Source organism: Delphinus delphis, chromosome 6 (genome assembly GCF_949987515.2).
Source record: "Delphinus delphis chromosome 6, mDelDel1.2, whole genome shotgun sequence".
Lineage (NCBI taxonomy): Eukaryota > Metazoa > Chordata > Mammalia > Artiodactyla > Delphinidae > Delphinus > Delphinus delphis.
Window position 1 is genome coordinate 109,027,667 of NC_082688.1, and position 23,848 is coordinate 109,051,514.

Genomic DNA, 23,848 nt, shown 5'->3' on the forward strand with positions numbered 1-23,848 from the left:
GCCGAAGAGGTATAGGTGGTACATGATATTGGCATTACTGTCCTGTTTTGTTCATCCACTGATGGAGACAAAGCCAGAGCAACATGTGCTGCAGGATGGAGTTTGTGACTTAGTCCCAGGCCCTCCCCAAGGGCCATCACAAAATACTTTCATTAAACTCCCACTATTGGCTACCTTTCCCATTGATTCACCACAAAACCTTTCAAATAGGGCATCTCACATTTGTCTCGTGACATGTGTCAAGTAGAATCAGTAGAAGTTACGTGATTACAATTTTCATCGCATAGACTCATGCGATGCAATTTTCTATGCAATTTTCATCGCATAGAAAAGGTCAGCTTCACAGCAGGACCAAAATTAACGCCCGTTCCCCAAAGCTCGCCATCCACGCCTACCTTTCAGTGTCTCGTGACAGGAACCACCTTCTAGGCATCCTTTTTCAGTGCCCAGTAAGTGGACACGTGATATGAATAAACACCAAACACAAATGTACCCACATTCTGCGTTTCAATTGGATTTAGCTCTACAGAGGAAATAAAACAAATCGACCCCCTGGAACAACCCCCCAAAACAAAGAAACAGACCCTTTTCCTAATGGTCATCGACTCCCTCACTCATTTATTCAGTAATTTTTGAGCTTTCACTAAGTGCTAGGTGCTATCTTTGACACTGTTCACTTCAGGCACAGTGAATGAGATAACCTGTAAAAGTATTTAGCTCAGTGCCTGGTGTGTGAGAGGCAAGCAACAAAATTAAACCTCCTTCCTTCTTAAATTTTTATCCTTGAACTCATCAATCATATGCAACCTGAAGAAAATGATTTGCTTCCAATCCAGTCTCATCATCCCTTTAAATCTACCCCCCGTGCAGTTACACACTGTGAAGTTTAGCATGACCTATTGAAGCAGGGAGAATAAACCACCTGCAGGCAGAATCACGGCTTGTGATTCCATTTTTTGTTGTAATAGAGGAGAGGAAAAGGTCAGTGAAGTGTTCCAGTATTACTAGGCTGTATCTGTAAACACACATACACAGACACTTTTGGAAGGTTCCATTGTTAATCTAGGCAAATAGCTTTGCAGCTGCCAATAAGCATTTACTATCCTCTCGACTGTTTGAATTTAACTTTTATTTACAAGCAACTTATATAAATAGACACAACCTTAAAGCCGACACTTTCTGCGCCATCTTGCATCCTATTTGCCATTTTTTTTTTCTTGGCTCCCAAGACTAGGTCATAGATGGAGGAGAAACCAATCTGAGACATCATCAATTTTTCACTTTCAGCAGTTTTTATGCCAAATATATGCCAAATGCCACCATCAGATTGATCATTGCCACATGGCAACCCACACTAATCCCCAAGGCATCCACAGTGGACAGACCCTGACACAAAACACACATAAAAGTAGTTGCAGGTCCAAGATATTTAAAGAACTCATCTATGACCTCTACTGGCCAAGCTAGTAAAACACAACAGCTACCATGATTTCGGAAGTGTCCTCCTATTTTCATTCATTCATTTAACAGATACTTTTTAGCACCTACTACGTGCCAGGCACTGTTTAAGGAAGGACAATGACAATAAACAAAACAGACCAAAAAAACCCCTTCCCTCCTAACATTCAGCTGGGCAGCATTTAAACTGTATGCATTATAAATAAGTTAACTGTATTTTGGAAGGTAATACGGCTTTTAAAAAGAAGAAAAAGTAAATCAAAGTAAAGGGAATCAAAAGCACTGAGGAGGTGGAGCTGGAGAAGCAGGTTTCAGAATTAAATTGGACCCTCAAGAGAAGTGTCAGTGCAAGGGTAAAATTAAGCAAAGACTCCAAGGAGGCGAGAACCTTAGCAACTTAAGACCTAACACATAGGTTCTTAAATTCGTTAAATTAGACATCACCCTGGGAACAGGGTTCTTTTTCACAGTTTCCAGAGAGATTTTGGAGTCAATCAGACTTGTGTTCAATCCTGTATGGGTCAGCTTTGCTGCAGCAACAAACAACCCCTAATTCTCATTGGTTTAAAGCAGGGGTCCCCAACCCCGGGACCACCGACAGGTACTGGTCGGCGGCCTGTTAGGAACCGGGCGCACAGAAGGTGAGCGGCAGGAGAGCGAGCGAAGCTCGCATTGCCACCTGAGCTCCGCCTCCTGACAGATCAGCAGCATTAGATTCTCACAGGAGCGCGAACCCTACTGTGAACTGCGCATGCGGAGGATCTAGGTTGCGCACTCCTTATGAGACTTTAATGCCTGGTGATCTGAGGGGGAGCTGAGACAGTGATGCTAGCGCTGGGGAGCGGCTGCAAATACAGATTATCATTAGTAGAGAGGTTTGACCGCACAGAGACCATAATAAGTCAATTGCTTGCACACTCACATCAAAACCCTATCAGTTAAAAAAAAAAAAAAAACCCTATCAGTGAGTGGCAAGTGAAAACAAGCTCAGGGCTCCCACTGATTCTGCATTACGGTGAGATGTATAATTATTTCACTGTATAGTACAATGTAATAATAATAGAAATAAAGTGCACAATAAATGTAATGGGCTTGAATCATCCTGAAACCAACCCCCGCCCTGGGTCTACGGAAAAATTTTCTTCCACGAAACTGGTCCCTGGTGCCAAAAAAGCTGGGGGACGCTGGCTTAAAGGACAAATATTTATTTTTTGCTCATGTTTCACATGGGCTGCAGGCTAACTGTGGGTCAGTTGTGACTGACAGGCTTGGCCCTCCCTGCTCCACATGTGTCCTATTCCAGGGGCAGGGCTGGAGGGACGGCTACCCTCTCAGTTATGGTGTCCCCACAGAGAAGGTCAGGGCTGAAGTGCATTTAATCGCAGCACGGAACTTAAAACTTTTGCTCTCATGGGGTACCGATCAAGTTCATTCACGTTCCATTGACCAAAGAAAGTCGAAGTGGCTGCGCCCAAAGTCAGTGAGGGCAGGAGAGTGAGTGTATATGTGGCCCAGACACAGAAGTATGGCAAGGGCAAGGAGGGAGTGAATAATTGTGAACAAATAATACAACGTAACTGTAATGAGTCACTCAATCTCTCTGAACCTTACCTTGTCCGTCGGTGAAACAGGAGTAAGAACAGGCTACCTGTGAAGAATAAATGAGATATTATAAATGTACTCAGTACAGTAACTGACTTATAATAAGGGATCAATAAAAGTTAATATCCTTTTGTTGCCTTCCTCCAAAGGTGGCATCATCACTCTGGCCCAATTCCTTTCGAGGCTTAAGAAGGTATGGGGGCTGAGGTAGGAGGGTGTCGGGGGGATGTGTTGGAAAATTGAGGAGCCTGGGACTGAAATGCGGATTCAGTTCTTGCTCTAAATCCTGGATAAATTACTGATCTATAAAACAAGGCATCTGTCTAAATGATCTCTAAGGTTCCTTTCTGGTGCTAAAGATCCTCAGTTTGGGATAAAACATTTATAGTGGGTTCTTCCTTTTTCTCTATAGCCACTGCTGCTTAGTCCTAACACCAGGTGGCGCCAGAAAACAACTTAATGGAAAAGGACAAAGGCTTTTCTGGGGTGAAGGTTGGAGAGTCTAGAACGTTACTATTTTCTTCTTATAGACTGTTATAAAGCAGAACTCCTGCATCTGGTAGTTGCTCAGAAAGCACCACTTTGAGGAAACAGCACCCAGAAACAAAATGCTCACTCTAGTCCTAGGACCTCAGGCTTTGGGAAAGGACCCCAGGAAATTGGGGACTGCCCCAGACAGTTTCTAGGCTTTGATTTTGGAATAGGGGAGCTTCTCTGTTTTTGAGCAGAAGCATGAGGTAACTGGAGCTGTGCTCTAGGATGATACATCTAGTTGCCATGTGATGGGAGTGTCTGGCACAGGGGAGAATTGTTTGGGAGACTCTTATGACAGGAAAGAATCCACATACACGGGTCTGAAATAGAAGAGTGGGGACTTCCCTGGTGGTCCAGTGATTAGGACTCTGCACTCCCAATGCAGGGGGCACGGGTTCAATCCCTGGTCAGGGAACTAAGATCCCACATGCCGCATGGTGTGGCCAAAGGAAAGAAAAATAAATAGAAGAGTGGGAGTGAGCATAGCAATGGGTGAGATGTTACAGCAACAGAATCTCTAGAACTTGGCAACTATTTAAATAAAGAGGCTTCAAGTAGGATAAGTCATTATGAAAGACGACTCCTGGATAAGTAGGAAAATGTTGGGGCCACTGACAGAAAACACATGACTTTGGGTGGCAGCATTACTGTTACTCCTGCACTTCACGTGTACACCCAGAAGGAACCATGAAGGCTTCTCCCTCATAGGTACTGAGGAATCCCTGGTGCACGAGCTTTGGTCCTAAAAGGGCCAGACTTGGCCTTTTCTCAAGAAATGTTTTCTTGGGCTTCCCTGGTGGTGCATGGGTTGAGAGTCCGTCTGCCGATGCAGGGGACACGGGTTCGTGCCCTGGTCTGGGAAGATCCCACATGCCGCGGAGCAGCTAGGCCCGTGAGCCATGGCCGCTGAGCCTGCGTGTCTGTAGCCTGTGCTCCACAACGGGAAAGGCCACAACAGTGAGAGGCCCGTGTACCGCAAAAAAAAAAAAAAAAAAAAGTTTTCTTACACATGATTTTATTTTACTTACAAAATCCAGAGGCATTTCTCTGTTGACAATGGGGACAGGGGATGTATAGGAAATCTCTGTACCTTTCACTCAGTTTTGCTGTGAGCCTAAAACTGCTCTTAAAAAAAAAAAAAAGGAAATCTGTTTTTTAAACTCTTGGCAGATTCTGGGAAGATGGTGCAGTAGGAAGCACTAAGAGTCTGTCTCCCCCACTCCCAGACAAAAATTGCACTGGCAGAAATCTGTCTGATGTAACTATTATGGAACTCTGGACAGCTTACTGAAGGCTTGCAATGTCCAGGGGAAGACTTGGACTGTTCATTTTGGCCAGTTTCAGCTCTCAGCACAACAGCAGCTACCCATCCCCAACCCCATGGCAGGCAGCTGTGCATGGTTCCTGGAGCAGCTTTGCACAGCTTGCAGGAGCCTGGATGGGCAAAAAGGACATCAGTGATCTGTGCTCTGGTCACTGGTGACTGCTTCTGATCACAGAGGGGTAGACAAAGAGGCAGTGCCCATTGTTGTAGCCCCTCCCCCACCAATAGAAGTCCCTCCTCATCTGGCTGAAGTGACAGCCAGGAGATTTAAGGGACAGTGCCCTTTTTTAATCCCCTTTATTTTTCTTTTTCCCCTTTTGGTAGTCAGATATTAAAAACTAGACTATTAAAAAATGACTACATATATGGGGAAAATTAGAAAGTGACTGGGCATGCCCAAGGAAAGTCTCAGAAAAGACCTAAGAATACCTTAAGTTTACACCTGAGACACGCTCAGCTGAGATACAGTCTATAGAATCAAAAAAAAAAAAAAAAACAATAAACAAACAGTGACAAAAAACAGCAAACCCTGGGAGAAGGCAGAGAATATAATTTCCAGAGTTACCACATTATTAGATTCAAATGTCCAGTTTTCAACCCAGAAATATCACAAGGCATACAAAGAAACAGGGAAGTATGGCCCATTCAAAGAAATAAAATAGGTCAATAGACTCTGTCCCTGAAAAAGATCCAATAGAAGAAATATTAGACAAAGACTTTAAAACAGCTGCATAAAAATGTTCAAAGAACTAAAGGAACATGTGGAGAAAGTCAAGAAAACAATGTATGATCAAAATGAAAATATCAGTAAAGAGACAGAAAATCTGGAAAGAGGTCAGAAGGAAATTCTGGAGCTGAAAAGTAAAATAACTGAAATTAAAAATTCACTAGAGAAATTCAAATGCAGATTTGAGCAGGCAGAAGAAAGAATCAGCAAACTTAAAGAAAGGACAAAGGGAATGATCAAGTATGAGGAACAGAAAGTAAAGAGACTGGGCTTCCCTGGTGGCGCAGTGGTTGAGAGTCCGCCTGCGGATGCAGGGGACACGGGTTCGTGCCCCGGTCCGGGAGGATCCCACATGCCGCGGAGTGGCTGGGCCTGTCAGCCATGGCCGCTGAGCCTGCGCGTCCGGAGCCTGTGCTCCGCAACAGAAGAGGCCACAGCAGTGAGAGGCCCGCGTACCGCAAAAAAAAAAAAAAGTAAAGAGACTGAAGAAAAGTGAACAGAACCTAAGGGACCTGAGGCACCAAAAAGCAGACCAACACCACACAGTGGGAGTCCCAGAAAGAGAAGAGAGAGAGAAAACGGCAGAGAGGGTATCTGAAGAAATAATGGCTGAAAACTTCCCAAACTTGGTGAAAAACATGAATATAAATATCCAACAGGGGACTTCCCTGGCAGTCCAGTGGTTAAGACTCCACGCTTCCACTGCAGGGGGCATGGGTTCAATCCCTGGTCAGGGAACTAAGATCCCACATGATGTGTGGTGTGGCCAAAAAAAAAAAAATCAAGAAAAAACTATCCAACAGGCTCAATAAGCTCCAAGTAAGATGAACTGAAAGCCAAAGAAAAAGAGAAAATCTGGAAACCAGCAAGAGAGAAGCAAATAATCACATACAAGGGATCCTCAATAGGATTATCAGCAGATTTCTCATCAGAATCATTGGAGACCATAAGGCAGTGGGCTGATATAGTCAAAATGCTAAAAGAAAAGAAACCGTCAACCAAGAATTCTATGTCTAGCAAAACTGCCCTTCGAAAGTAAGGGAGAAATTAAGACATCAAGGTAAAAGCGAGAGAGTTTGTTACCAGTGGCCCTGTCCTGCAAGAAATGCTCAAGAGTCCTGCAAGAAATAAAAAGACACTAGAAGCCATAACAGTAACTCAAATCTATATGGAGAAATCAAGATCTCAATAAAGGTAAATACATGGATAATTATCAAAGCTAGTATTATTGTAACAATGGTTTGTAACTCCACTTTTTGTTTTCTACATGATTTAGGAGACTACTGAATTTTAAAAATATATTAGTTTATGTTTTGGGGCACACAATGTAGAAAGATGTAATTTTATGACATCAGCAGCTGAAAGGGATGGGGATGAAGCTGTAAAGGAGCAGAGTTTGGGTACGTTATTGAAGTTAGGCTGGTATAAATTCAAACTATACTGTTATAACTTTAGGATGTTAAACGTAATCCTTGTGGTAACCACAAAGAAAACAGCTATAGAATATACACAAAAGGAAATGAGAAAGGAATTTAAACATCTCACTATAAAAAATCAACTGAACACAAAAGACTAACACAGGAAATGAGCAATAAAAAAGCTACAAGGCATTTAGGAAACAAATAGCAAAATCACAGAAGTAAATCTCTCCTTATCAGTAATTACTTTAAGTGTAAATAGTTTAAACTCTTCAATCAAAAGACAGAGATTGGCAAAATTGATAAAAACACATGATACAACTATATCTACGAGACCCACTTTCGATCCAAAGACACAAATAGAGGGAAAACAAAGGATGGAAAAAGTTACTCCATGTAAATAGCAACCAAAAGAGAGCATGGGTGGATATAAAAATATCTGACAAAATACGTAAAATTGAAAAAGTTTACAACAAAGAAATACACTGTATATTAATAAAAGTTTCAATAAAGCAAGAAGATAAAACAATTATAAACATTTGTGCATCAAAATATATGAAATTAAAACTGACAGAATTGAAGGGAGAAATAAAACAATTTTACAATAATAGCTGGAGGCTTTGTGATCCATTATCACAATAATGGATAAAACAACCAGACAGCACCTTACTGTACAGCAGAAACTAACACAACATTTTAAGTCAACTATACTCCAATAAAAATAAAATTTAAAAAAACCCAAAAAACAGACAGAAGATAAGAAAGGAAATAGACACTTAACAATACAATAGATCAACTAGATCTAACAAACACAACAATAGCATGCATATTCTTCTCAGGTGCGCATAGGCTATCCCCCAGGATATAGGTTAGGCCACAAATGAAGTCTCAGATTTTGAAAGACGGATATCATACAAAATATCTTCTCCAACCCCAATGCATAGAAGTTAGAAATCAACAACAGAAGGAAAACTAAAAAATTCACAAAATTGTGGAAATTAAACAATACACTCCAACAACCAATGGATCAAAGAAGAAAATACCAAAAAAATTAGAAAATACTTACAGACTAATGAAAACAAAAACACAACATGCCAAAACTTATGGGATGAAATGTAAGTGTTGCTAATTGGGAAAGTTATAGCCATAAACACTTACTTTAAAAATAAGAAAGAACAACTCAACAAATTAAAAAACCCCAACCAAATAGAAAAATGGGCAGGAGACTTAAATAGACATTTCTCCAAAGAAGCTCAACATCACCAATAATTAGAGAAATGCAAATCAAAACTACAATGAGCTACCACCTCACACCAGTCGGAATGGCCATCATTAAAAGTCTACAAATAACAAATGCTGGAGAGGGTATGGAGAAAAGGGAACCCCCCTACACTGTCGGTGGGAATGTAAATTGGTGCAGCCACTACGGAGAACAGTATGCAGGTTCCTTAAAAAACTAAAAGTAGAAGATGGCGGAAGAGTAAGACATGGAGATCACCTTCCTCCCCACAGATACACCAGAAATACATCTATACGTGGAACAACTCCTACAGAACACCTACTGAACGCTGGCAGAAGACCTCAGACCTCCCAAAAGGCAAGAAACCCCCACGTACCTGGGTAGGGCAAAAGAAAAAAGAATATATAGAGACAAAAGGATAGGGACGGGACCTGCACCAGTGGGAGGGAGCCATGAAGGAGGAAAGGTTTCCACACACTAGAAGCCCCTTCGCGGGTGGAGACTGTGGGTGGCGGAGGGGGAAAGCTTTGGAGCCGCGGAGGACAGCGCAGCAACAGGGGTGTGGTAGGCAAAGCGGAGAGATTCCCGCACAGATGATCAGGGCCGACCAGCACTCACCAGTCCAAGAGGCTTGTCTGCTCACCCGCCGAGCCGGGCGGGGCTGGGAGCTGAGGCTCCGGCTTCGGTCGGATCCCAGGGAGAGGACTGGGGTTGGCGGCGTGAACACAGCCTGCAGGGGGTTAGTGCACCACAGCTAGCTGGGAGGGTGTCCAGGGAAAAGTCTGGACCTGCCAAAGAGGTAAGAGACATTTTCTTCCCTCTTTGTTTCCTGGTGCGCAAGGAGAGGGGATTAACAGCGCCGCTTCAAGGAGCTCCAGAGACGGGCGCGAGCCACGGCTAAAAGCGTGGACCCCAGAGACGGGCATGAGACGCTAAGGCTGCTGCTGCCACCACCAAGAAGCCTGTGTGCGAGCACAGGTTACTATCCACACCCCACTTCCGGGGAGCCTGTCCAGCCCGCCACTGCCAGGGTCCCAGGATGCAGGGACAACTTCGCCAGGAGAACGCACGGTGCGCCTCAGGCTGGCGCAACGTCATGCCAGCCTCTGCTGCCGCAGGCTCGCCCCACACTCCGTGCCCCTTGCTCCCCCCGGCCTGAGTGAGCCAGAGCCCCCGAATCAGCGGCTCCTTTAACCCCGTCCTGTCTGAGCAAAGAACAGACACCCTCCAGCTACCTACACGCAGAGGCAGGGCCCAATCCAAAGCTGAGCCCCTAGGAGCTGTGAGAACAAAGAAGAGAAAGGGAAATCTCTCCCAGCAGACTCAGAAACAACGGATTAAAGCTCCACAATCAACTTTATGTCTGTGGAATACATGAATGGACAACGAATCATCCTAAATTGAGGAGGTGGACTTTGAGAGCAATATTTATACTGTATAGCTTTGCTTCCACTATTTGTCCTAGGGTTCTATCCATCCATTTTTTTGTTTTGTTTTTTTAATTTTTTTCTTTATAATTATTTTTTTATTTTAATAACTTTATTATATTTTGTTACTTTATTTTACTTTATCTTCTTTCTTTCTTTTTTTCCTTCCTTCCCTCCTTCCTTCCTCCCTCCCTCCCTCCCTCCTTCCTTCCCCTTTCTTTCTTGCTTGGTTGCTTGCTTTCTTCTAATTGTTTCTTTCTACTTTTTCTCCCTTTTATTCTGAGCCATGTGGATGAAAGGCTCTTGGTGCTGCGGCCAGGAGTCAGTGCTGTGCCTCTGAGGTGGGAGAGCCAACTTCAGGACACTGGTCCACAAAGGACCTCCCAGCTCCACATGATATCAAATGGCGAAAATCTTCCAGAGATCTCCATCTCAACACCAGCACCCAGCTTCACTCAACGACCAGCAAACTACAGTGCTGGACATCCTATGCCAAACAACTAGCAAGACAGGAACACAACCCCACCCATTAGCAGAGAGGCTGCCTAAAATCATAATAAGTCCAAGGACACCCCAAAACACACCACCAGACGTGGACCTGCCCACCAGAAAGACAAGATCCAGCCTCATCCACCAGAACACAGGCACTAGTCCCCTCCAAAAGGAAGCTTACACAACCCTCTGAACCAACCTTAGCCACCGGGGACAGACACCAAAAACAACGGGAACTACGAGCCTGCAGCCTGCAAAAAGGAGACCCCAAACACAGTAAGATAAGCAAAATGAGAAGACAGAAAAACACACAGCAGATGAAGGAGCAAGATAAAAACCCACCAGACCTAAGAAATGAAGAGGAAATAGGCAGTCTACCTGAAAAAGAATTCAGAATAATGATAGTAAAGATGATCCAAAATCTTGGAATCAGAATGGACAAAATGCAAGAAACATTTAACAAGGACCTAGAAGAACTGAAGATGAAACAAACAACGATGAACAACACAATAAATGAAATGAAAAACACTCTAGATGGGATCAATAGCAGAATAACTGAGGCAGAAGAACGGATAAGTGACCTGGAAGATAAAATAGTGGAAATAACTACTGCAGAGCAGAATAAAGAAAACAGAATGAAAAGAACTGAGGACAGTCTCAGAGACCTCTGGGACAACATCGAACGCACCAACATTCGAATTATAGGGGTTCCAGAAGAAGAAGAGAAAAAGAAAGGGACTGAGAAAATATTTGAAGAGATTATAGTTGAAAACTTCCCTAATATGGGAAAGGAAATAGTTAATCAAGTCCAGGAAGCACAGAGAGTCCCATACAGGGTAAATCCAAGGAGAAATACGCCAAGACACATATTAATCAAACTGTCAAAAATTAAATACAAAGAAAACATATTAAAAGCAGCAAGGGAAAAACAACAAATAACACACAAGGAAATCCCCATAAGGTTAACAGCTGATCTTTCGGCAGAAACTCTGCAAGCCAGAAGGGAGTGGCAGGACATATTTAAAGTGATGAAGGAGAAAAACCTGCAACCAAGATTACTCTACCCAGCAAGGATCTCATTCAGATTTGATGGAGAAATTAAAACCTTTACAGACAAGCAAAACCTGAGAGAGTTCAGCACCACCAAACCAGTTTTAAAACAAATGCTAAAGGAACTTCTCCAGGTTTACAACAAATGCTAAAGGAACTTCTCTAGGCAAGAAGCACAAGAGAAGGAAAAGACCTACAACAACGAACCCAAAACAATTAAGAAAATGGGAATAGGAACATACATAACGATAATTACCTTAAATGTAAATGGATTAAACGCTCCCACCAAAAGACACAGATTGGCTGAATGGATACAAAAACATGACCCATATATTTGCTATCTACAAGAGACCCACTTCAGACCTAGAGACACATACAGACTGAAAGTAAGGGGATGGAAAAAGATATTTCATGCAAATTGAAACCAAAAGAAAGCTGGAGTAGCAATTCTCATATCAGACAAAATAGACTTTAAAATAAAGACTATTAGAATAGACAAAGAAGACACTACATAATGATCAAGGGATCAATCCAAGAAGAAGATATAACAATTGTAAATATTTATGCACCCAACATAGGAGCACCTCAATACATAAGGCAAATACTAACAGCCATAAAAGGGGAAATCGACAGTAACACATTCATAGTAGGGGACTTTAACACCCCACTTTCACCAATGGACAGATCAGCCAACATGAAAATAAATAAGGAAACACAAGTTTTAAATGATACATTAAACAAGATGGACTTAATTGATATTTAAGGGACATTCCATCCAAAAACAACAGAATACACATTTTTCTCTGGTGCTCATGGAACATTCTCCAGGATAGATCATATCTTGGGTCACAAATCAAGCCTTGGTAAATATAAGAAAACTGAAATTGTTTCAAGTATGTTTTCTGACCACAACGCTATGAGATTAGATATCAATTACAGGAAAAGATCTGTAAAAAATACAAACACATGGAGGCTAAACAATATACTACTTAATAACAAAGTGATCACTGAAGAAAACAAAGAGGAAATTAAAAAATACCTAGAAACAAATGACAATGGAGACACGACGACCCAAAATCTATGGGATGCAGCAAAAGCAGTTCTAAGAGGGAAGTTTATAGCAATACAATCCTACCTTAAGAAACAGTAAACATCTCGAATAAACAACCTAACCTTGCACCTAAAGCAATTAGAGAAAGAAGAACAAAAAACCCCCAAAGTTAGCAGAAGAAAAGAAATCAGATCAGAAATAAATGAAAAAGAAATGAAGGAAACGATAGCAAAGATCAATAAAACTAAAAGCTGGTTCTTTGGGAAGGTAAACAAAATTGATAAACCATTAGCCAGACTCATCAAGAAAAAAAGGGAGAAGACTCAAATCAATAGAATTAGAAATGAAAAAGGAGAAGTAACTACTGACAGTGCAGAAATACAAAAAAATTAGGAGAGATTACCACAAGCAACTATATGCAAATAAAATGGACAACCAGGAAGAAATGGACAAATTCTTAGAAACGCACAACCTGCCAAGACTGAATCAGAAAGAAAAAGAAAATATGAACAGACCAATCACAAGCACTGAAATTGAAACTGTGATTAAAAATCTTCCAACAAACAAAAGCCCAGGACCAGATGGCTTCACAGGTGAATTCTATCAAACATTTAGAGAAGAGCTAACACCTATCCTTCTCAAACTCTTCCAAAATATAGCAGAGGGAGGGACATTCTCAAACTCATTCTACGAGGCCACCATCACCTTGATACCAAAACCAGACAAGGATGTCACAAAGAAAGAAAACTACAGGCCAATATCACTGATGAACATAGGTGCAAAAATCCTCAACAAAATACTAGCAAACAGAATCCAACAGCACATTAAACAGATCATACACCATGATCAAGTGGGGTTTATTCCAGGAATGCAAGGATTCTTAAAAATACGCAAATCAATCAATGTGATACACCATATTAACAAATTGAAGGAGAAAAACCATATGATCATCTCAATAGATGCAGAGAAAGCTTTCGACAAAATTCAACACCCATTTATGATAAAAATCCTGCAGAAAGTAGGCATAGAGGGAACTTTCCTCAACATAATAAAGGCCATATATGACAAACCCACAGCCAACATCGTCCTCAACGGTGAAAACCTGAAAGCATTTCCACTAAGATCAGGAACAAGACAAGGTTGCCCACTCTCACCACTCTTATTCAACATAGTTTTGGAAGTTTTAGCCACAGCAGTCAAAGAAGAAAAGGAAATAAAAGGAATCCAAATCGGAAAAGAGGAAGTAAAGCTGTCACTCTTTGCAGATGAGATGACAGTATACATAAAGAATCCTAAAGATGCTATCAGAAAACTACTAGAGCTAATCAATGAATTTGGTAAAGTAGCGGGATAGAAAATTAATGCACAGAAATCTCTGGCATTCCTATGCACTAATGATGAAAAATCTTAAAGTGAAATCAAGAAAACACTCCCATTTACCACTGCAACAGACAGAATAAAATATCTAGGAATAAACCTATCTAAGGAGACAAGAGGCCTGTATGCAGAAAATTATAAGACACTGATGAAAGGAATTAAAGATGATACAAATAGATGGAGAGATATAGCATGTTCTTGGATTGGAAGAATCAACATTGTGAAAATGACTCTACTACCCAAAGCAATCTACAGATTCAATGAAATCCCTATCAAACTACCACCGGCATTTTTCACAGAACTAGAACAAAAATTTCACAATTTGTATGGAAACACAAAAGACTCCGAATAGCCAAAGCAATCTTGAGAACAAAAAACGGAGCTGGAGGAATCAGGCTCCCTGGCTTCAGACTATACTACAAAGCTACCGTAATCAAGACAGTATGGTACTGGCACAAAAACAGAAAGATAGATCAATGGAACAGGATAGAAAGCCCAGAGATAAACCCACGCACATATGGTCACCTTATCTTTGATAAAGGAGGCAGGAATGTACAGTGGAGAAAGGACAGCCTCTTCAATAAGTGGTGCTGGGAAAACTGGACAGGTATATGTAAAAGTATGAGATTAGATCACTCCCTAACACCATACACAAAAATAAGCTCAAAATGGATTAAAGACCTAAATGTAAGGCCAGAAACTATCAAACTCTTAGAGGAAAACATAGACAGGACACTCTATGATATAAATCACAGCAAGATCCTTTTTGACCCACCTCCTAGAGAAATGGAAATAAAAACCAAAATAAACAAATGGGACCTAATGAAACTTCAAAGCTTTTGCACAGCTAATGAAACCATAAACAAGACCAAAAGACAACCCTCAGAATGGGAGAAAATATTTGCAAATGAAGCAGCTTACAAAGGATTAATCTCCAAAATTTATAAGCAGCTCATGCAGCTCAATAACAAAAAAACAAACAACCCAATCTAAAAATGGGCAGAAGACCTAAATAGACATTTCTCCAAAGAAGATATACAGACTGCCAACAAACACATGAAAGAATGCTCAACTTCATTAATCATTAGAGAAATGCAAATCAAAATTACAATGAGATATCATCTCACACCAGTCAGAATGGCCATCATCAAAAAATCTAGAAACAGGGCTTCCCTGGTGGTGCAGTGGTTGAGAGTCCACCTGCCGATGCAGTGGACACGGATTCGTGCCCTGGTCTGGGAAGATCCCACATGCCGCGGAGCGGCTAGGCCCGTGAGCCATTGCCACTGAGCCTGCGCGTCCGGAGCCTGTGCTCCACAACAGGAGAGGCCACAACAATGAGAGGCCCACGTACCTCAAAAAAAAAAAAAAAAAAAAAAAAAATCTAGAAACAATAAATGCTGGAGAGGATGTGGAGAAAAGGGAACCCTCTTGCACTGTTGGTGGGAATGCAAACTGATACAGCCACTGTGGAGAACAGTATGGGGTTCCTTAAACTACAAACAACTACCATATGACCCAGCAATCCCACTACTGGGCATATATCCTGAGAAAACCATAATTCAAAAAGAGTCATGTACCAAAATGTTCACTGCAGCTCTATTTACAATAGCCCAGAGATGGAAACAACCTAAGTGTCCATCATCGGATGAGTGGATAAAGAAGATGTGGCACATATATACAATGGAATATTACTCAGCCATTAAAAGAAACGAAATTGAGCTATTTGTAATTAGGTGGATAGAGCTAGAGTACGTCATACAGAGTGAAGTAAGTCAGAAAGAGAAAGACAAATACCATATGCTAACACATATATATGGAATGTAAGAAAAAAAATGTCATGAAGAACCTAGCGGTAAGACAGGAATAAAGACACAGACCTACTAGAGAATGGACTTGAGAATATGCGGAGGGGGAAGGGTAAGCTGTGACAAAGCGCGAGAGAGGCACGGACATATATACACTACCAAACGTAAGGTAGATAGCTAGTGGGAAGCAGCCGCATAGCACAGGGAGATCCGCTCAGTGCCTTGTGACCGCCTGGAGGGGTGGGATAGGGAGGGTGGGAGGGAGGGAGACGCAAGAGGGAAGAGATATGGGAACATATTTATATGTATAACTGATTCACTTTGTTATAAAGCAAAAACTAACACACCATTGTTAAGCAATTATACTGTAATAAAGATGTTAAAAAAAAAAAAAACTAAAAGTAGAGCTACCATATGATCCCGCAATCCCACTACTGGGCATATACCCAGACAAAACTCTCATTTGAATAGATACATGCACCTCTATGTTCACAGCAGCACTATTTATGATAGCCAACACATGGTAACAACGTAAATGTCCACTGACAGCTGAATGGATAAAATAGAAGTGGTATATATATACAATGGAATACTACTCAGCCTTAAAAAAGAAAGGAATAATGCCATTTTCAGCAACATGGATGAACCTAGAGATTATCATACTAAGAGAAGTAACTCAGAAGGAGAAAGACAAATACCATGTGATATCACTTATATGTGGAATCTAAAATATGACACAAATTAACTTATCTACAAAACAGAAACAGACTAACAGACATAGATAACAGAATTGTAGCTGCCAAGTGGGAGGGGTTGGGGGAGGGATGGACTGGGAGTTTGGGGTTAGCAGATGCAAACTATTACATATAGAATGGATAAATGACAAGGTCCTACTGTATAGCACAGGGAACCATATTCAATATCCTGAGATAAACCATAGTGGAGAAGAAAAGAAAAAAGAATGTATATATATGTATAACTGAATCACTTTACTGTACAGCAGAAATTAACACAACATTGTAAATCAACTATATTCAATAAAAAAACAAGAAAGATGGGACTTCCCTGGCGGTCCACTGGTTAAGACTCCATGCTTGCAATGCAGGGGGCATGGGTTCAATCTGTGGTCAGGGGAAATAAGATCCCACATGCCACACAGTATGGCAAAAAAAAAAAAAAAAAATCAAATCAACAACCTAACTTTATAACTTAAGGAACTAGAAAAAGAACAAACTAAACACAAAGCTAGCAGGAGGAAGGAAATAATAAAGATTAGAATAGAGAGAAACAAAACAGAGAAGAGAAAAACAATAAAGAAAATCAATGAAACCAAAAGTTGGCTCTTCAAAAGGATCAACAAAATTGACAAACCTTTAGCTACTGGACTAAGAATAAAGGACAAAATAATCAAATTACAAAAATCAGAAATAAAAGGGAGGACATTACTATCGATTCTAAAGAAAGAAAAAGGATGTAAGAGAGTACTATGAACAATTACATACCAACATGTTGCACAACATAGATAAAATGGACAAATTCCTAGAAACACGAAACCAACCAAGACTAAATCATGAAGAAATAGAAAATGTGTATAGACCTACAATTAGTAAGGAGATTGAATTTTAAAAATCTCCAGACAGAGAAAAGCCCTGGACCCAGTTGCTTCACTACCAAATACTACCAAACATTTGAAGAACTAATATCAATCCTTCTTTTAAACTTTTCCAAAAAATCAAAGAGGATGGAACACCTCTTAACTCATTCAATGAGGCCAGAATTACCCTTCCACCAAAGGCCAAATAAAGACACAACAATAAAACTACAAACAAATATCCCTCATGAACATCAATGCAAAAATCCTCAACAAAAGCTAGCAAATCAAATTCAACAACATATTAAAAGGATTATGCCCCATGCCCAAGTGGGATTAATTCCCAGAATGCAAGGATGGTTCAACATACAAAAATCAATGTAATACACTATATTAACAGAGAGAAAGAAAAAACATCACACACGATCACCTCAATTGATGTAGAAAATGATTCTGACGAACTTCAACGCCCTTTCATGGTAAAAACATTGAAAATACTAGGAATAGAAGAAGAAAACTACCTCAACACAGTAAAAGCAATATACAAAAAACCCAGAGCAAACATCATACTCAATGGTGACAGATTGAAAACTTTTCCTCTAATATCAGGAACAAGACAAGGATGCCTGCTTTCACCACTTCCACTGTACATAGTACTGGAGTTCTACCCAGAGCAATTAGGTAAGAAAAAGAAATAAGAGGCATCCAAACTGAAAAAGAAGAAGTAAAATTATCTCTGTAGATGGACATTATCTCACATATAGAAAACCCTAAAAGATTCCACACAAAGAAAACTATTAGAACTAATAAATGAATTCAGCGAAGTAGCAGGATACAAAGTCAATACATAAAAATTAGTTGTATTTGTATATACTAATAATGAGCAATCTAAAAAGGAAATTACAAAAACAATTCCATTTATAATATGGAAAAGAATAAAATACTTAGGAATTAACTTTACCAAGGAAGTGAAACACTTGTTCAATGAAAAATATAAAACATTGCTGAAAGAAATTAAAGAGATAAATAAATGAAAATAGATCCCACATTCACTGATTGTGAGACCTGATATTGTTAAAATGTCAATATTACCCAAAACAATCTACAAATTAAATGGAATCCCTGTCAAAATCCCAATGACATTTTTTTTTGCAGAAATAGAAAAATCCCATCCTAAAATTCATAGAGAGTCTCATGGGACCTTGAATAATTAAAACAATCTTGAAAAAGAAGAGCAAAACTGGAGTACTCACACTTCCTGATTTCAAAACTTACCACAAAGCTATAGAAATCAAAACAGTGTTGTATTGGCATAAGGACAGACATAACAATAATAGAATAGAAAACCCAGAAATAGACCCTTGCATCTATTGTCAGTTGATTTTTGACAAGGATGCCAAGACGATTCAATGGGGAAAGAAGTCTTTTCAACAAATGGTGCTGGAAAAAACTGGATATCCACATGCAAAAGAATGAAGTTGGGTCCTTAACTAACACCATATATAAAAATTAACTCTACATAGATAAAAAACCTAAATGTAAGGCCTAAGGGGGGAAAAAACAACTCTTTGAAGAAAACCTGAGTCAAAACTTCACAGCATTGGATCTGGCAATGATTTCTTGGATGTGACACCATATGGAACTTCATGAAAATTTTAAAATTCTGTGCATCAAAGACACTATCAACAGAGTAAAAAGGCAACCCCTAGAATGGGAGAAAATATTTGTAAATCATATATCTGATTAATATCAGAATTAATATCCAGAACATATAGAACATATAGGGAACTCTTAAAACTCAACAACACAAAAAACAAACAACCCAATCAAAAATGGGCAAAGGACTTGATATACAAGTTTCAAAGATATCCAAATGGCCAATAAGCACATGAAAAGTTGCTCAATATCACTAATTATTAGAGAAATTCAAATCAAAACTACAATGAGATACTACCTCACACCCATTAAGATGGCTACTCTCAAAAAAACAAAACAATATGTGTTGGCGAGGATGCAGAGAAATTGGAACCCTTGTGCACTGTTAGTGTGAATACGAAATGGTACACCTGCTGTGGAAAATAGTATGGAGGTACCTCAAAAAATTAAGAATAGAATTACCATATGATCCAGCGATTCTACTTCTGAGGTATATATCCCAAAGGAAGCAGGGTCTCAAAGAGATATTTGTACACCTATGTGCACAGCAGCATTATTGACAATAAATAAAATGTGAAAACAAGGGTCCATTGACAGATGAATGGAGAAGCAAAATGCAATACATACATACATGAAATATTACTCAGCCTTAAAAGCGAAGGAAATTCTACAATATACTACAGTGTGCGTGAAACTTGAGGACAATATGCTAAAATAAGGCAATCACAAAAAAGACAAATACTGTGATTCCACTTATATGAGGTACTAAAAATAGTCAAATTTGTAGAGACAAAAAGTACAATGGTGGTTCCCAGGGGCTAGGGGAAGAGGGATGAGGGAGTTATTGTTCAGTAGGAATAGAGTTTCAGGTTTTTTTTTTTTAAGATTCTTTTTTTTTTAAATTTTATTTATTTTTGGCTGCATTTTGGGTCTTTGTTGCTGCGCGTGGGCTTTCTCTAGTTGTGGCAAGCGGGGGCTACTCTTCCTTTTGGTGCACAGGCTTCTCATTGAGTACAGGCTTCTCTTGGTACAGAGTAGGGCTCTAGGCATGCATGCTTCAGTAGTTGTAGCTCACGGGCTCTAGAGTGCAGGCTCAGTAGTTGTGGCGCACGGGCTTAGTTGCTCCATGGCATGTGGGATCTTCCTGAACCAGGGATTGAACCCATGCCCCCTGCACTGGCAGGTGGATTCTTAACTACTGCACCACAAGGAAAGTCCCAGAGCTTCAGTTTTATGAAAAAAGTTATGGAGATGTGATGGTTGCACAATATTATGAATGTATTTATACCACTGAACTGTGCTCATAAAAATGGGTAAGGTGGTAAATTATATATTATGTGCACTTTGCCAGGTACACACACAATTGAAAAAAAACAATTCAGAGTAGCAAAACTAAAAAAAAAAAAGAAAAAAACCCTTAGGCATTTATCGAGCCTCTTGTATGTCAATATGGCAACACAGCACAGCAGAAGGAGCAGTGGCTTTGGGGTCAGATAGGCCTGGTTTTAAATCCAGAAATCCAGCTCTACTGTATTATCACCTCACTTCTCCTGTATAAAACTGAGCAGAAGAGAGCACGTTTGTCTTCAGCTTTGAAGATTTTCTATTACCTGGAGCAAGTTACTTAATCTCTCTGGTGTCAATCCCACCTATAACATAGGGAAAATAATACCAATCTCATAGATCAGCCATGAGAAATAAAGATAGTATGCCTACAAAGTAGGTAATCAGTAAATGTCAGTTCTCTTTCCCTTTAAAGAAAAGGGTATTAGGATGCCCTTAGGTGTATCTGTCAGACCAGTTCAACATCAGCACAGAGACAGATACAAGGCCTTGGTTATCTGTGGGCACTTCTTGCAAGAACTGCTGAGCTCTCATGATGCGAGACACTCAAAAATCAAATCTATTAAGCTGGCCTGCAGCTTGAGAGTGAGGGTATTCACTGGTTCACAATAAATAAAGAGGAAGAAGGAGTTACACAATGCATCTCTGTTCTAATTACTCAATCTCTACCCAACTGAAAACTTGCTTCATGAGAGATTAGCCACAGCCCCTGGAAGCAATAAACATCCTGCGTTGCAAACCCCATTTTGCCATCTCACAGAACCTTCATAAATCTCGGTTGCAGTAAATGCATCTCTTATCTATGAAGCGACTATTTTAAGAACATTTTTACAACAGTCATCATTATTAGTCCTTCGGCCAACCCTCCCAATTAGGGGAAGAAGAAATTAATATGCAATACTGATATTTCTATTTTGCATTTAAAGGGAAGATAGCTTGCTGTTTTCAAGGGATACAGGGCAATTTCTCGGATGTAAGGCTAATAGGTAATTCCCAGAGTTGGGTCATTCCTGCTTCCATCTCATTCTGGAAATGAGCAAAAACTATTGGTCACCAAAGTGGACAAATGCCCTCCAGCAAACAACCAGTGTGGAGTGTCCACCAAGGAGTGCACGGTGCCACCAACTTAACTCCGTAGGAAAGTGAAGACTAAGCAAAAGTCCTTGAAGCGATGGTGCCTTTGTGAGAGTCAGGGATGAGGATGCCAGGGCAGGTCACAGAAGGACCGTCTCTCTGATGGGGGAAGGGCCAAGCTCACAGCTATTGAGGGCACAGCTGACAGACAGAAGTGCCATTCTAGTTCTGCTCCTGTGGATGAGAACATGCACTCCTTTCAAGTTACTTGATCAAGAGGTGCAGGGGGACCCTCAGTACATCCTCATGTGGCCTAACCATGGCCCAGCTCTCCAAGTGAAGAAGGCAGGAAGGACCACAGGAAGCTGAAAGTTTGCAACTGGGTAAAACTACATGGTCACAGTGTGATCACAGGTAATGCAACTTGTTTCCTAAGGTTCAAGGCTACAAGACATGAGAAGTCATTGCAGAGAAGATAATTTAGAATTACCCTCTGCTAATTTTAAAGAAGCGGTAGGGAGGTGACTATGGGGGATGGTTTATGCTGAATTTAAAGAGAGGCACAGACCCTGGGCTGTGTGGGTGGAGCCTCACAAGACTGCATATGGAGCAATGGCCAGAGATTCCGGGTTCTGGCACTCAGCTGTGCAGGTCCAAAGAGTGGATTTTGCCTGTCCTGGCAGGCATGTAGGTTGCAGGACTAACCTGTGCTAACTACACCTTCAAAAGATTGATATAGCAAACAAAACACAAATTCACTTATTTGTAACAAGTATATAATAAGCCTTTCCAGTGACCTCCAAACTTGTTTCCTCAATCCCGCCCGTTATCAAGGTAACTGGGAGACCAAATTCATAATCAGAATGTTACTTGTTGAATGCAGATTCAGAACAAAAGAGCGGAAACACTTAGGGGGTGTTTCATCAGGTATCGGAAAAGCCTTCTGAGTGGGATGTACTTTCCAGGTGATCTGAACACGAGTAACCACCAGGAAAAGTATTAGATAATCAGCAACAAATTCTGAGGCCGTATCGCCCCTTTTCTAAACAAATGCGGATTACCTGTCTACCTCATTAACCCCAGACAGGGTTTCTTTAGATGGAGCACAATACGATTCTTACTGCTTTGTGTATAGCCAGTCATTTTTCTGAGCCTATACCTGTCCCTGATATTCTCAGCGTGTCATCACGGGCTCTCAGAGAGGGTTACGATGGGTCTCTTCACTTACGTCCTGATTCTTATTACCTCCCCGATGGAGTGATTTTCCAGTTCTGGGGGCACTTTCATGCGTGTGTGACAAGTTCCCTGAGCCTGTCTGGACGCAGGAGGATACCTCCCACTGCCTGGTTCAGCACCAATTATTCTGTTCATCTGTGGAATGTGCTTGTAACATGTTGTATTTATTTTGCCTGCACACATTCCTGCCTTCCTAGAGGAAGAGGTGAATAAATCACCCTGGCCTGCCTGCCAAGAAAGTAATTTTTTTCACCTTAGGTGGGCCGTCTGTTTCTCCGGACATAGCTCTGCTTTGACTAGAATTGAATACATCTTGTCCCAGGCATTTTGCCAGCTGTACCAAAAAAAAAAAAAAAAAAGCTGTAGGCTCCAGGAAATGAAGCAACTAAAAGTGGTTTCCTTGTGATGTCAAGTCTTTTTTTCTTTTTGAAATGCAACTTACGGAATTAACCTAAAGGAAATTGTGCATCACTGTCCATAGGGGTGGTTTACAGAGTGGCAGGAGGCCCAGATAACAACCAACCACGAATTTCCGAAGAATCAATCCGATTGAGGCATGTCGGTACATCTAGCACTGGGCCTACAAATGGAGGGGACAACTGAGTACGTGCTTTGGACCCAAACAGAGGGCCCCTAAGCTAAGGGCTCTTCTCTTAGATGTTTTTTGTTTGTTTGTTTGTTTATTATCTTATTTATTTTTGGCTGCACTGGGGCCTCGTTGCTGTGCACGGGCTTTCTCTAGTTGCAGCGAGCAGGGGCTACTCTTCGTTGAGGTGCACAGGCTTCTCATTGCGGTGGCTTCTCTTGTTGCGGAGCACGGGCTCTAGGCACGCGGGCTTCATTAGTTGTGGCTCGCAGGCTCTAGGCGCGCTGGCTCAGTAGCTGTGACACAGGGGCTTAGTTGCTCTGCAGCATGTGGGATCTTCCTGGACCAGGGCTCGAACCCATATCCCCTGCATTGGCAGGCGGATTCTCAACCACTGCGCCACCAGGGAAGCCTGGTGTTCACCCTGGATGAACATCCAGGTCACCTATGGAGTTTTCAGTATTCATGCCTTGGTCCCACTCAAATGGCTGCTTCTGATGCCCACGTGTGTTGAGCAAAACGTCCTTAACCCATTGGGGATTAAAGACCTCTTCTTAAGCTACCAAGCTATTGGGGAAAAAATAACCCAGAGTAGAAAGAGTGTCAAAATATTTAGGCTGCACAACAAAATTAATAATCAAGAAAATGAAATGACAACCCACAGAATGGGAAAAAACATTTGCAAATCATACACCTGATAGGGGGTTAATATCTAAAATATATAGAGAACTCATACAACTCAACGGCAAAAAAACCCCAAATAATCCAATTATTATAGTTCCTTAAAAATGGAACTACCATACGATCCAGCAATTCCACTTCTGGGTATATATCCGAAGGGAACGAAAACACT

The 23,848-nt window shown here is 40.9% G+C and overlaps 1 protein-coding gene across 1 annotated transcript in view; it reads right to left on the bottom strand.

Annotated features, from left to right (window-relative positions):
* Positions 1–6: 6 nt before the first annotated feature.
* The window catches only part of SAP30 (Sin3A associated protein 30), a 75,484-nt gene continuing 51,642 nt past the window's right edge, over positions 7–23,848 (bottom strand). Inside the window, exon 12 of the transcript XR_009519950.1 lies at positions 7–3,106. The gene's annotated coding sequence lies outside the window, so the exon portion shown is untranslated. The remainder of the gene's footprint in view (positions 3,107–23,848) is intronic.